General features: G+C 36.4%; 1 protein-coding gene across 3 annotated transcripts in view; it reads left to right on the top strand.

Moving 5' to 3' along the window:
- The window catches only part of SGMS1 (sphingomyelin synthase 1), a 278,456-nt gene that overhangs the window by 133,560 nt on the left and 129,034 nt on the right, over positions 1 to 15,862 (top strand). For 2 of the 3 annotated variants that reach the window (XM_012659756.1, XM_012659757.1), the window contains exon 5: positions 5,357 to 5,500. The exons of the other annotated variant lie outside the window; for it this stretch is intronic. The gene's annotated coding sequence lies outside the window, so the exon portion shown is untranslated. The remainder of the gene's footprint in view (positions 1 to 5,356; positions 5,501 to 15,862) is intronic. 3 annotated transcript variants of the gene reach the window in all.

Genomic DNA, 15,862 nt, shown 5'->3' with positions numbered 1-15,862 from the left:
TTAGTACACACCTACTTTTCCTGTCTCTCCATTTTCTTGATGCAGTCATGTTACAGTCTGTGTTTAAATAAATATTAATGTTTCCTTTATTATGACTGTATTTGGTTTGCGGCTGAGCTCTGTGATATGAGTTGAGACGTCTCAGGCCATTCTGTTTCCCACTTGGTTGTGAACTGTTTTATGTCTCTGGAAAATGTTTGATGCTTTTCTTTAACCCCAGAATTCTGAAATTTGACATTGGCACATTTTTCCTATGGTTTTTTGATATTCATGGTATTCTCGACTTGAAAACTCATGTCCTTCAATATGGAAATTTTCTTGTACTATTTTTTTGATAATTTTCTTTTTCCCCTTTTCTCTGCTTTCCACTAGACTGTTAGTTGGGTATTTGGACCTGCTGGTTTGATCCTCTAAATTTCTTATGTTTTTTTCTTAGCTATTTTCCATCTCTCTGTGGTTTTGGTTTATGTTCTAAGAGGTTTTCTTAGTATCTATTGAATTTTTAATTTCTGCTAGAATGTTTGTAATTTTGAATTTAATCTTTTGCTGTCTTTGAATATTTCCTTTTTAAAAATAGGATCCTGTTTTTGTTTCACAGAAGCAATATTTTCCTCTTTCCTTTGAAAATATGAATTGAATTATTTTGCTGTTTTCTTCTGCTCTTCGCACATTTTTCTGTGTGTTGCCCCCTTTTATCTGCTTGTTTTGATTCCTGATTTTAATTGTAGAGGCTTTTCTCAAATGAATGGTGAGGATTTAGTTGTTTGTTCATGTTTAAGAGTTAGACAAGAAAAAGTAGACTGGAAATTTGTTTCCTTGAGAGCTTCACTCTAGGGTATTGAACAGGGACCTGGATGATTTAACGGGTGACTCTCATGCATCAGAATCTGCAGATCTTCCTTCTTGGACCTTTCAGTTTCTCCAAAAAGGAATGTTCTGTTTACTTTTTTGTGGGCGTAACTCTGCCTATGAGGATTTGGGGGAGCCACACAGGAAGAGAGCCAGAGGTCTTAGCATCAAAGCCTGTGAGTGCTCAAATCCTAATGCCTCTTTTTAGCCTTATCTGGTGTTTGAGTCTGAACTATTGCTGTATCGTTTTCTCCAGAGAGTAACCTCAGTAGGGGTGATTTGTTTGGCTTTACCAGGTTGGGGTTCTAACTGCCTTTTCTTTCTTCCTTTCCCTACAACAGCACAAATTTATTATCTTACAGTTCTGTAGATCAGAAGTCTGATGCAGGTTTCACTGGGCTAAAATCAAGGCATCCACAGGCTGTGCTCCTTTCTGGAGGCTCTAGGGGAGTATCCATTTCCCTGCTTTCCCTCACTTCTAGAGGCTGGCTGCATTCCTTGGCTCCTAGCCCTCTTCCATCCTTAAAGTCAGCAACGGAGGGTCAGATATTTCTCACGTTGCGTCACTCTGACCTCCTCCTGTGTCTACCTCTTCCATTTTTAAGGACCCTTGTGATTACATTGGGCCCACCCAGATAATCCACGATAAGCTCCCTGTTTTTTTTTTTATTGTGGTAAAAAACACACAAAATATACCATCTTAACCATTTTTTAAGTGTACAGAACAGTAGTGTTAACTGTATGCACATGGTTGTGCAAAAGATCTCCAGAACTCTTTCATCTTGCAGAACTGAAACTCTATGCCCACTGAGCAACTACCCTTTTCTTCCTCTCCCCAGCCCCTAGCAGCCACCTAGAAACCACTCTATTAGTTTGACTACATTAGATACTTCCTATACATAGAATTATGTAGTATTTGTCTTTTTGTGACTGGCTTGTTTTGTGTAGCCTAATGCCCTCAAGGTTCATCCATTCATGTAGCATATCATAGGATTTCCTTATTTTTTTAAGGTTGAGTACTATTCCATTTTATGTACATACCACATTCTCTTTATCTGTTCTATTGATGGATACTTTGGTGGCTTCCACCTCTTGGTATTGTGAATAATTCTGTAATGAACAGTGTTGTGCAAATATCTCTTCAAGACCCTGCTTTCACTTCTTTTGGATGTATTTCAGAAATAGGATTGCTGGATCATGAATGGTAGTTCTATTTTTAATTTTTTGAGGAACTGCCAGACTATTCCCATAGTGGCTATACCGTTTTACATTCCTGTTAACAGTGTACAAGGGTTCTAATCAATTTCTTCACATCTTTGCCAACACTTGCTATTTTCTGGGAGGTTTTTTGTTTATTTGTTTTTATTTATTTATTTTTGATCGTGGCCATTCTAACAGGTGTGAGGTGATATCTCATTGTGGTTTTGATTCTCATTATCCTGATGAATAATCAGTGATGTTGAGCATCTTTTCATGTGCTTCTTGACCATTTGTGTATCTTATTTGAAAAAGTGTCTATTCAAATCCTTTGCCCATTTTTAAATTGTGTTAATTTGGCTTTTTGTTGTTGAGTTGCAAGAGTTCGTTGTATATTCTGGATATTAACACCTTAGTGAATATATGGTTTGCAAATATTCTCTCCCATTCTGTAGATTGCCCTTTCACTCTTGGTTTATTCCTTTACTTTTTAAATTTGATGTAGTTCCATTTGCCTATTTTGCATGTGTTATCTGTGCTTTTGGTGTTACAGCCAAAAAAATCATGAAGCTTTTCCTCTGTTTTCTTCTAGAAATATTATAGTTTTAGGTCTTACTTTTAGGTCTTTAATCCATTTTGAGTTAACTTTTGTATATGGCATAAGGTAAAGGTCTAACTGTTTTATACAGGGTGTCAACCAGCCACCCCCTTTTCAGTCCTACCTGCTGTGTCCCCATCCTTTCTTTTGGAGGAACTGAAAGCTCCATTTCCTGAACCTTTTCTGCAGGAGTCAGCTGACTCTGTTTCTCAGGCAGTGAGGTTCCCGCCTGCTCTGCTCAGCTTCTGCCGTCACCTCTGCTTTCTAGACACATTGAAGTCTATTGTCTGCTGTAATACAGTTTTCTATTCCTTTTGTCGTTATGGATTTATATCTTTTTCTTGCTTTACTGTCATCTTAGTGGGGCTTTAGAGGAAAGCAGAGATAAACAGGCCCATTCCATTGGCCATCTATAGCTCCCAAATCTGTATAGCTTTTAAAAATAATATTTAAAAGACTTTTAAAAAGTGGTGTCTCTGCCGGGCGTGGTGGCTCACACCTGTAATCCTAGCACTCTGGGAGGCCGAGGTGGGAGGATTGCTTGAGCTCAGGACTTCGAGACCAGCCTGAGCAAGAGCAAGACCCCGTCTCTATTTAAAATAGAAAGAAATTGGCTGAACAACTAAAAATAGAAAAAATTAGCCAGGCATGGTGGTGCGTGCCTATAGTCCCAGCTACCCGGGAAGCTGAGGCAGGAGGATCACTTGAGCCCAGGAGTTTGAGGTTGCTGTGAGCTAGGCTGATGCCACGGCACTCTAGCCTGGGCAACAGAGTGAGACTCTGTCTCAAAAAAAAAAAAAAAAAAAAAAAAAAAAAAAAAAAAAGTGGTATCTTGTATTTCCTATTGTTAGGTCCAACCTCCAAGAATAATTGTTAAATCTATTTCTTTGCTTCTTTTTTGTTAACCAGCTTCTGTCAAGTGACCTATAAGCATCCCCAGCTAGCATTAATCAAGTTTACTTTCCCAAACATTATTTTATTATTCAAAATGACTGAGATTATTGTCTGCCATATGAGATTTTGTGAAATTTTGAATTTAAAGAGACATCCTATTTCTGGAGGTATAACTTTTTTTTTTTTTTTTTTTAAACACTCTTGGCTCTATCTTTGGGTTTGTAAACTGTATGTTGTTGTCATCAGGAGATGATGTTCTTTTATGGAAATACATTTTACTTTGAAGCTTTGACTGATCACTTTTAAGCTAATGTAATGGCAAGAGTACTAGTTTTGTTTTTTGTTTTGTTGTTTTAGTTTGTGACAACTGTTTTCTTTGTGAGTGTGTTTGATTATTTACAGGTGTAGTACCCATTTTTTTTTTTTTTTTTGAGACAGAGTCTCACTCTGTTGCCCTGGCTAGAGTGAGTGCCGTGGCTTTTGCCTAGCTCACAGCAACCTCAAACTCCTGGGCTCAAGTGATCCTACTGCCCAGCCTCCCGAGTAGCTGGGACTACAGGCATGTGCCACCATGCCTGGCTAATTTTTTTTTTTTCTCTATATTTCTAGTTGTCCAGATAATTTCTTTCAATTTTTTTTTAGTAGAGACGGGGTCTCGCTCTTGCTTAGGCTGGTCTCGAACTCCTGAGCTCAAACAATCCACCCGCCTTGGCCTCCCAGAGTGCTAGGATGACAGGCGTGAGCCACCGCGCCCGGCCAGGTGTAGTACTTTTATCTACAAATAGGATAAAGAATAATTAAATGGGGAGATTGCCTGATATAACTAGGTCCTTAGGACTATAAAGAGTGGTGTTTTCTTTTGTTCCCTAAGAATCGTTTCTTTATAGAATTAAGTGTGTGAGTTAGCTCAAGATATCAGCTGTCTAGTTTGGTACATGGCAGCTCCCATGATTTTTATCATAGGGTCCAGAATGGCTTCAAGGAGTTCATGATTCTCCTGAAATTTGAGCATGTGTGTGTGGGGGATGGAATAGCCATAGTTTTTATCACATACTCAATGCAGTAGGGCTTATATGATCTTGGAAAGGGCTGAGAGCCAGCCCACTTACAGATTATTATAACAAAAGGAAAGAGAATGTCACTGATCAAAGTAAATATCAAAATAAAAATGCTACCTCTCTAGGTATCATTAGAGTCCACAGTCTTTTCACATGTAAGTACAAATTGCTATGAATGAGGCACTAAATGAATAACCTTCTTTATTCTTTATCAGGCATAAAACATTATCTCTAGCTTCCTAGTTATGCTACCAGAAAATATATACCATTTACACACATATAAATATAAAAGATAGCATTTATGAGGCCAGTATTTTGGCCCAGAGAGATGACTACCTTTTTATCAGTCAACTTATAAAGAGGGTAATTCAGTAGTTACCTTTGTTTTCAGTTTTAAGCTGAAACTTCAAACTTATACTTAATTTTTGATAATCAGTTATTTATGGACAATTAAAGATAGATAAATTTACAAAAGGAGAAACACCTTAAAGACTTAGTTTTTAATATAAAAAGATGGAGTAAGTTTTATGTTATTTGTATTTTACTACAATAAAAAATACAAAAATTATAAAGCTAAAAAAAAAGAAAAGATGCGGGAAGGTAGGGATGCTCTATTGTGAATTTTTTGTTTCCAAGTTGACAAATACTTAAATGTTTTTATTTATAGTGAGCTGTACTGGATTTATAAGGTCTCTTTTAGCTTTAGAGTTTTGTGATTACATTTTGAAGTGGTTAAGCTTAAATTGCTCCTCTGTTCTAGGCACACCATTGAGTTCTTTGGGATGCACAAAAGCATCTGGTTGGGAAACTTATGAACTAGAAGACAAGACCCTGCCTCACCAAGCGTACATGAGAATAATTTTAAAGGAACCTATCGATAAATGCAAAACAGTAGCCATTGGAGGTACGTAATAACAGAGAGCTTGTATTGAACCTGATGTAGCCCACCCTGCTTTACTGAGTCAAGTTGAGCCATTCTCTGGGGTGAGAGACTGTTCGTAGGGCAGAATAGTCTGGCCTCAACTACACTAGTGTCTGTCGTTCTCTGGACTTGACCGTGTGGTGGCATGGTCGCTCTTCACTCTGAGAAACTCTGATTCAGCCCCATGAGAGTACTTCCCAGTGCCTCAAGGACTATAAAGAAGACAGGGGTAACCTTAGGCTCTGGTCAGGTAAAGCGATAGCAAATTTCTAGCTAAAGACCTCCTTGCCTTCTTTCCTGCCAGTAGAGCAGTCAGTATCAAAGCTCAGCAAATGTGTGTCCTTTGAACTGTTATTTATTGTCTTTACTCTTACCCTGAATGTCATCAGGGCCATTTCTGATTGGGTGGTGGTTGCGCCAGATTGACCAGTTCCCTGTTAGTCATTTACTTTGACCTGCTTGTCTCCTTGACCCCCGTTAAATGCTCACTTCATTCTCTTGTTTCAACCTTTAATTTTTATCTCTTCAACAATGTTTACTGTCAAGGTCAGGGTCACTCAGTATTGCATGTTCTGTGACCTTCAGTGGATGTCTGGCTTTTGAGGCACTGGCTCTGCATAGTCTGTGTCATGTTATATGTCAGCTGATCCTTTAGGGTTTTTGGTTTTTTCCATCTACCAATACAGAACACTACAGATGTACCTTGCACCAGGTATTTCACATGTCTTTGATTGTCACACCATCCTGAAAGCAGTAAACAAGTTCCATTTTGTAGATGAGGAAACTGAGGTTCCAAGTGGTTAAATGACTGGTCTGCTCTTTGCCAGAGAGTAAGTGGCAGTAACGGGATTCAGCACTGGGCCTGTTTGTCTCAGTGCACTGTGGAAATAGTATGCCATGCTGTTTCTCTTTCTGAAGCAGGGTTTTAAAAACATCCTAATTCTTCTAGAATTTTAATCTTCTTCTCTACTTTTTTCACCATTATTTTCTACTTTTTCCCCATTTTATGGCATCTTACTGAATTTATAATTATATTTATCACACTTAACACATTAAGTGCCATGTGAGTTGTATTTAACTCATGCTATTTTGAGCCCGGGGTCTCGTCAAACATACGTAACTGCAAGTGGTTTGTGAAAATCTTACTTTTTGATGTTCGTATTGTTACAACTAATATTAACAATTTAATTGCGTATAACTCACACACAGAAAACAATAAAAAAATAACAAATTTTTCGTTAAGTTACAAAGGATTGTTTGTTTTTGAAGTTTTTGTTCTATTTTCATAATAAAACACCATGGCCCCAAGGAAAAAAATTTTTTTCTAGTGTGGCAGTCAATGTGTTAATTTGCATCATATTAAAATTAAATATTTTCGACATTCATTATTTTCTTAATTTCACTGAGAATGTATTATTCGCATGAGACATTAAAATACTCCCTCTTTCTAACATAGGCTCTGATATCTTTGCAATCTGGTGTTTGCTGAGTTGATTATGTGGCGGCGTATTCATTGAATAACTGAATATGTATTCACGGTGAGGTCTTTATATATTGATACCCTGGCATCAACTGTCCTATAAATAAACAGTTAAGAGTTTTAACTGTTGATTAAGGATTCTGAGTGCCAATAGTAAATTATTATATTCATTGCAAATCCTTTAGTTAGCTCCTCAGTCTTTGTTGGTTAAAAATATTGTTAGAGAAATTCTTTAGCAGTCCACCGAGCTGTGGAACAATCACTACTATCACTCCTTCATCTCTCTTAACCCTAGCATTTCTGAGGCACCTCTGAAAACCACTGCCCTAAAAGCAGGTCAGTCTATGAGAATTCCAACCAGAGGCCTACGGTAAGTACCAACCCAAGAAGGACTGTGTTACTGTAGGAGGATTACAAGCATGATGGAAACTTGGATGTAATGCTGTGCGAACATCTGTTATCCATCTCTTTTTCACCCTCCCATGGGACCACAGTTCTGGACAATTTCTTTGGATTTGTTTATCCCTAGAGCCTAGACCAAGGTCTAACACTTAGCATATAGGTGTCCAATAAATATAGTAATATGTTGAATGACTTCATATGAATTTTTTATTTTTAACCACTATTTTTGTTCCCTTTTCAAGTCAGCGTGGTAAGTTTTTTAGATAAAATTTTACTCCCTTTCAAACTTCTCTTATCGAAATATATTAAATATTCTTATTTTATGTTGATAATTCAAGTATTTGAAGTCCTTTCAGATCTGATTCATTTGGCCTGTTTCTGTTGGTTCTGTCATGATATCTTAGTTCCTTGTGTCTTTATGATTTATTAACTGGGAGGTTATATTCTTTGGAAGTTTTATCTGTGTAAGTTTTCTGAGGCCCAAGTGTAAGGCAGATTTTTCCGGATAGTATTTGTTTATGCCAGGTGCTTGCAGACACTATCAGTCTGGGCAGTCTTTAAATTAAATTCTCTGCTTGAGGTTTTTTGAAACACACAGTATAAATTTGGACCACAAAACCATGTGAGTACTAGTTGTTGATTATGAATTCTAAAGGGAGATTTCCAACCCTCCACCCCCACCCCCGAAGATGCTAGGGTTAAAAAGCAGTTTCTCTTTTGGTGTAGCAAGTTTATTTCTAATTTTCCCATATGCTTAAGGTATAGTTCTGTGAGATTTTGGTTTTGTGCGGGGGTCTGTTAAACTCACCAGCTGGAGTGGTCCTGGTTTTATCTTTTCTCTCCCTTGCTCCATGCAATCATTATAATGGAAGTTCAAGATGACCAGGGTTCTGGCGTTGGTGCTTTCCTACCTCCTGGCATTCTGTCATTCTCGCTTTTCTTTTGTTTTGGCCTCCGAATTCCATGCTTTATTGTCTCCTCACTGGTGCATTTACAAAGACATTATACTTCATTCTTCTCTTTCAGTTATTTTCATTAGGAGAGTAGTTTAAGGTATCTAGTGTATCATTCCCCAAAAATGGAAAACCTGTTTTTGTTGTTTCATTTTTAGTAGAGGCTTCTAATAGACGAGGTGGGAAGACAGGGCAGAGTGCATATTAAAGAGCAGCCCAGTCTCTTAGGTGCAGCCCAGCCTCTTTTAATTTGAATGTCTGCTGTACGTTAGGATAGGAGTGAGATGGAGAATGAGACTTGGATATCTTGGAGATATTATTTATTGAAATGAGATTTACTTCTGTTCATTGATTTATTAATTATCTAATATTTTACGGTATCATATAATTTTTCCCTTCTAAATAGGATTTGATCTCTAACACCCAATTATAAGGAAATATTATTTGTTACACGATATCTGCCATGGGTCCATATAATGATGTCCTGAGAGAGGCTCTGATGTACCTTGGTACTTTCATTCAGCGTTAGTATTTCATTTGATTTTAAATTAGTGGAATATTATTTGTAAACGAAAATAGTTGTAATTAGTAGAATATGCTAATGATTAAAGAAAAAAAAACCTAGCCTCTGCCAGGCTCAGTGGCTCGAGCCTGTAACCCCAGCTACTCTGGAGGGAGAGGCGGGAGGATCACTTGAGGCCTGAAGTTCAAGACCAGCCTGGACAACATAGCAAGACCCTGTCTCTAAAACAAAACAAAACAAAAATTTCTAGTCTCAAGATGATATTTTTAATGTTATGGTTTAAATGTATAATGTGGTGAATCCGTTTTACAATTTAAAAATTCAGCTGACTCTGTACTCTTGGAGCACTAAATATGGGTATATATAGTGAGAAGCATTGCCATCTGTTAGAAATGTGTAACACGTACATGTGCCACTCACCCAAATGAATCACACGCTGTTGCAAACTTTAATTTTCTTTTTTTTTCAGAATCCCATGTTATATTAATCTTGCAGAGGGGGCCTGCTACTCATGTTACTGCTCTGTGCAAGTAGCCCTCCCTGGCTACCCCTCAGTCTGCATTCCTACATTAGAACATAATTTCCTAGAAACAGCAATATATTTTGGGTTGATTTAAAGCTAACGAATAATTTTTTAACATGTATTATGGTATTAAGCAAATACTAAATGGAATAAACATTGATTCAAATTGGTAGAATGTTCACCTTTTGATCAGAGTGGGATGATTATTGCCTTGTACATTAATATATTTTGAGATTTTGAAAGTTAGTAGTATATTTTAAATATCTGCCATGAAAGGTACCAGAGACATAACATGGTAAACATGCCAGCTGGATTAATAGCATGATTTGGCAGCCGTATGCTTACGTAAGACCAAATTATTACTTGAAATTTTAAAATTAATATTGGGAGAGCTTAGAAAAGTTTATTATGATTGCTTTTTGAGTAGCTGTGTTTGAAAGTTTTAGTTTTGTAAAATGTGTTGGTATGACAGGTCTCCACCTTTAGTCATGAAAAAACGGTTTTAAAAATATATTGTAATAGTTACTTTAAATTGGAAGTAGTTTTGAAGGAAGAAAATTGTATCCATGTTATGAATATTTTCAGGCTTTAAAATTATTTAATCTGAAGCATCCCTTATTATTTTTTGCTCAAATTTGAGAACATAAACTTCACTCAATTTTATTTTTCTTATCACAGGTGTTTGTATTTTTAATGGAATGAGTACATTCTGAAATTTATATCAATGATATTTTTAATATATTGAGTAAATTTAAGTTGACAGGAAAGTTCACTGATTTTAAAGGACTTCTTAAGAAATCCTTCAGTAAAGTGAAGAAAGCTTTCTTGGTGTGGATAAGTCTTTTTCTATGCAGGAGTTTTTGATATTGGTGCTTTTGATAATTTTTTTATATCACCTTCAAAAATGTGTCGACTATTTCTCTATTGATATATATATTTATTTCTTCCTGTATTAATTTGGGAAAGAAACCATAGCAGGAACAAAGATTTGATAAGTAATAGCTCATTCATGGAATCTTTTTCTTCCAAAATGTTTGCTGGAAAAATGTTAATTATTAATGCATTCACTTACAAACTCCCACACAGTCAGAAAAGCAGTTGTTAAAGAAAAATATTTGACGGCATGATTATTGTCCTGACATTCTTATATTCTGTTGCTTTTTCCTGTGTCAAATTGAATGAATCAAAGTAAAGTGAAACTGACTTAGTTATCTTTTACAGTTATCGGGCCCAATTTGGGGGGTGCGTAGCCAGGGGGTGAAGAACACATAAATAACATCTATTTAAAATTCATAATCTGCTTTCATGCTCACTTTTCTCTTAAACTTTGTTTTCTGTAAAGTATAAATTTCTTCTTATCATGTAGAATAACCCAGAATGAATGATCTCACTCCCATGGATTTATAGCAGTTATTTCTCTTTCACTTTTTTGCTGATTAATCAGCTGTCTGTGTCATCTCTGACATTGTTATTCTCATTGCTTTTTAAGAAATATTCTATTAATGATTTCATATAGTCTCTTCTCTAAAGATAACAGCAGCTATTAACTAAGTGCCTTTTATATCCTAAGGTCTTTATTTACGTGATCTCTGATGAAAACCCTGGTACCTTGTAGGGACCTTCATTGCCTTCCCTCATGCAATAAATTTTTGGAGACACTTTGATGTTCTAAGCCCTTCTTTTGACACTTTAGGCAATGAACAAAATTGACAAGAACAAAAAAGAAGAAAGAACAACCAAAACCTATACTATGGAGCTCACAGTCTAGTGGGAGAAAGATGATAAACTAGATGAATAAGTAAAATACATGCATGTGAAGTGATCGTCAGGGTGGTACAAAAAATAAAGCAGAGAAGTCGATGGAGAGTGTGAGTATGAGTGGGGTGTGTGTGTGTGTGCATGTACCTACGCTGTAATCTGAAGTAGGGAGGCCAGGAAGGCCTCGCTGAGCATCCAGGTAAGGACATGAAGGAGGGGAAGGTGTGAGCCTGCTCTGTCTAGGGCAAGAGCATCCTAGGCAAGGATAGGCCAGGGTAAGTACAGAGGCCCTGATACTTTCTTATTTTGCACGAAACCTACGCTCAGCCTTGTCTAAGAATATACAGATCATAAGCACTGGATCGCTTGTTCAAACCCAGATTTGTTATAGTCAAAGCCTGCACTCTCTCCGCTGTCCTAGGTTACTCTAAAAGGAAATTTTTGTTCATCTTAGGAAGTTTTCCAGCTTCTAGCAAAATGTGTTATACACCGTAAGCACTGAAGATTTAAATGTGTCTGCTCTTAAGCAAAAGTAACAGATAGGTAGGTATGTAGGTAAATTAGTTTTCTGTGCTCAACTAGTGAACCTCAAAATTGTAACCTCTTTCCAGGGCTCTTAAGATTAAGAAATAACTTTTAGGAACTGCTCTTCCTGTTTTTTCTTTTCTCTCTTTAAAAAAAAATATCACTTTGTTTGAAAATTTCTCTGTTCTTGTTTTATATGTGAGATTTTAAAAGACTAAACTAATTTTATAGAAACTGACACGAGCAGTAGCTTAGAAGGGAGAGTATGTGACAGCAACAGAGATGGGGCATATTCTTCTCCATTCTATTAAGAGACATTGCCTCTTTTGTGATTGTGTTAAGCGGAGCCTATGGAAAGGTAATTCACCAGGATGGTGATGCGCAGGTCATTTCTAAGTCAGAATAATGAAACATTAAGTTAGTAGTGGGTTAAGTGAAGGTACCACATGGGCTACCTTGATGGGGTCTTGTACTGAGACCTCACTCCTCTCACATTTCCTGCAGGTGGGATGGGAACTAGCTGGTGACTGCTGTATTTGCGCACAACCCGGCTGGATTTGAGAGTATTTGTGGTGATTTGAGTCCATTTGTGCTACTTTTCTTGGTCAGAATGAAGAAGAACTTTTCAAAATTCTTGGATAAAATAATTGTCAACAAATGTGCTGTTTTGATATTGTGACTTTGGTATTAAACATTAAGTAACCCTCATGTTCATCCTTAGAATCCTGACCAAAGTTCTTTGCTTTAGGATTTTCTAGCCAAATTCACTGAATTTCAGTGGCAATAAGAACCTACTGTAATACAGATATTACAGTGTAGTTTCTCTTGTGGAACCAGTTTGTGAGGATGATTGAAACATTAATGTGAAGGTTGAAGTTTTATGAAGTAAAATTATCATCCTTTGTATGGGCCATTTTTTCTTTTTTGTAGAAGAAAAGATTTAAGTATAGAAAGAGTGTTAGATTGTCCTGAATCAATTCAGGTGACATTCAAGGGAAACACTCTTGTGCCAAAGATGTTTGTGTATTTTGAGTGAATTTTAAATGCTAATATTCAAAATAAATAAGCATTTGGTAATTGGTTCTCTGGCCTTTGTGGTAGTACTATTTAACAACAGTTCTGATCTCCTTTTATTCATAGCCTTTATTTTGATGGTGTTACTTTTTTAATAGACTTTATTTTTTAGAGCAGTTTTAGGTTCATAAAAAAATTGAACAGAAAGTACAGTCATTTCCCGTATACTCCCTTTCTCAAGCGTATGCATAGTCTCTCCCCCATATCAGTATTCCTCACCACAGTGGTACGTTTGTTACAGTTGATGAACCTACACTGACACATCATTCTCACTCCAAGTTAGTAGGGATCACTGTTGATGTTGCATATTCTATGGGTTTGTAATGACATGTGTCTCCATTATCGTGTGATGCAGAGTGGTTTCACTGCTCTTGTCTGTGCTCTACCTGTTCACCCCTGCCTCCCCCTCACTCCTTACAACCACTCATCATTTTACTTTCCCCACAGATTTGCTTTTTCCAGAATGTCATGTAGTTGGAATCATACAAAATGTAGACTTTCAGCTTGGCTTCTTTCACTTAGTAATAATGCATTTAAATTTCTTATGTGTCTTTTCATGGTTTGATATTGATAGCTTATTTCTTTTTAGCACTGAATAATATCCCATTGTCTGGATGTACTACAGTTTATCCATTCACCCGCTGAAGGACAGCTTGGTTGCTTCCATGTTTTGTCTATTATGAATAAAACTGCTATAAACATCTGTGTGCAGGTTTTTATGCAGACATATGTTTTCTGTTCAGTTGGGATAAAAATAGCCTGATTATTGGGTCATATAGTAAGAGTATGTTTAGTTTTGTAAGAAGCTGCCAAACTCTCTTCCCAAGTGGCTGTATCATTTTTCATCCCCACCAGCATTGAATGAGAGTTCCTATTCCTCCACATCCTCACCAGCATTTCGTGGTATCAGAGTTCTGGATTTTGACCATTCTTACAGGTGTACAGCAGTATAACAGGTTTTTTTTGTTTTTTTGAGATGGAGTCTCACTGTGTTGCTCAGGCTGGAGTGCACCGGCTATTCACAGGCCCAATCATAGTGCACTGCAGCCTTGAACTGCTGGCCTCAAGTGATCCTCCCACCTCAGCCTCCCAAATAGTTGAGACTACATACACTTGCCACGGAGCCTGGATATATCATTGTTTTAATTTGCTTTTGCCTGATAACATATGATGTGATATTCATGTATATCTTTTCCACCAGACCAAGAAATCCTCAACATCAATTTTTTATTTTTCTAGACACTAGAACATTTGGATTTGTGTTTTATAGTTTATTTTCTTTTTGAGTCTCTTTCCCCTTGCATTGTTACAAGTAACCTTTAAATTTTAATGGGTAAATAAAATTAAATAAAACCAAAGGGACACATTGCTTTTAATTCCTTTGGGTTGGAACAAAGGTTCAAAGAGTATTTTGATAGGAAACAGACAATAGTTCTTTTTCCTTTGTTTTGATTGAGTGTACATTTAAAAATGTCTTGAGAAAATTAGACACACACACCTTTCGTTATTGAGGCTTTAGAAGTTGTCCCCAGGATAAGAAGAAGAGAAATACTTTTGACCTGTGAGAGACCATATCTCCTCCAGAACTCATTCAAAGAAAATTTTTTTGGTGAACTGTTTTAAAATTTGTATAATTTATACAGTGTACAATGTACAAATTTGATCAGTGAATGAGCAACTCTGTCAAGATGGAGAACATTTCTGTCATCCTAGAAAGTTCTCTTGTGCCCATTTTCAGTCAGTTGTCCCATCCCAGAGACAAACACTAATGTGGTTCCATCAACAGATTTTGCCCCTTCAAGAACTTTTTAAATACATGGAATTACACCAGATGTACTTGTATTTCTGGCATCTTTTGTTCCACTTAAAGATGTTTTTGAGGTTCGTACTTGTTGTTGCATGTATCAATAGATTGCTCCTTAGTGTTGTTGAGTAGTATTCCATTGTATGAATGTATTATTCACCTATTGATGGACATTTGGGTGCACTACAGTTTTTGACTGTTCTGAATGTAACTACTGTTAACATTATTGTACAAGTCTCTTTGTGGACCTAAGTTTTCATTTCTTTTAGATATGTACTTAAAAGCATATCATTGAGTAAGTATATGCTTAATTTTATAAAGAAATTGTCATCTTCCCAAAAGGGTTATATAATTTAACGTGCCCATCAGCAATGTATGAGATGCTCCGATATATTTCAAGTCTTTGCCAACTCTTGCTTTTTTTTTTCAGTCTTTCTAATATTAGCATTCCAGTGGGTATGATGTGGTCTTCTGTGGTTTCCTATGATTTCATTGATGACTAATGATGCTGAAATTTTTTTCGTGTATGTATTAACCATCCATGTGTTTTCTTTTGTGAAGTATGTAGTCAAACCTTTTGCTATTTTCAAAAGCAGGTCGTGTGACTTTTTTAAATTGAATTATAGTAGTTCTTTATTTATTCTGGATACAAGTCTTTTGCCAGATATATGTATGGTGAATTTTTCCCAGTTGGTGGTTGCCTTTTCATTTTCTTAATTGTGTTTTTCAAAAAGCAGAAATTTTAATTTTGATTAAGTCCAATTTATCAGTTTTTTCTTTTATCTGTAGAGCTTTGCCTACTTCACGGTCACAGACATTTTCCTATGTTTTCCTGTAAATGCTTTATAGTTATAGCATTTATGATTTGTTCTGTCACCTCTCTCAAAGTAATTTTTGTTAATTTTTTTCATATGAATATTTACTTGTTGCCGCCCAGTTTGTTGAAAAGATTTTCTTCATACCCATTGAATTGCTTTGACATCTTTCTGCAAAAATCAGTTGGCCATATATGGATATGTCTGTTTCTGGCCTCTGTTCTGATCCATTGTTCTAGTCATCTGTCCTTAGGCCAATACTATATTTTGTTGAGGATTTTTGCACATATGTTTTATGGTTTTTGTATTGAGATCATACTCCTATATCCTTTTCTACCTGTTTGTCTATCTGTGTCTTTGTATTTGAGATGCATCTATTGTAGGTAGTATATAGTTTGATATTGCTTTTTTATGCATTCTGACAATCTCTGCTTTTTAATTAGAATGGTTAGTCTGTTTACATTTACTGTAATTACTGATATGGTTA

This window comes from Propithecus coquereli, unplaced genomic scaffold, assembly GCF_000956105.1.
Source record: "Propithecus coquereli isolate 6110/MARCELLA unplaced genomic scaffold, Pcoq_1.0 Scaffold63, whole genome shotgun sequence".
In the NCBI taxonomy this organism is placed as follows: Eukaryota; Metazoa; Chordata; class Mammalia; order Primates; family Indriidae; genus Propithecus; species Propithecus coquereli.
Note: the sequence above shows the minus strand (reverse complement) of the source record. Positions and strands in the feature narration are given on the sequence as shown.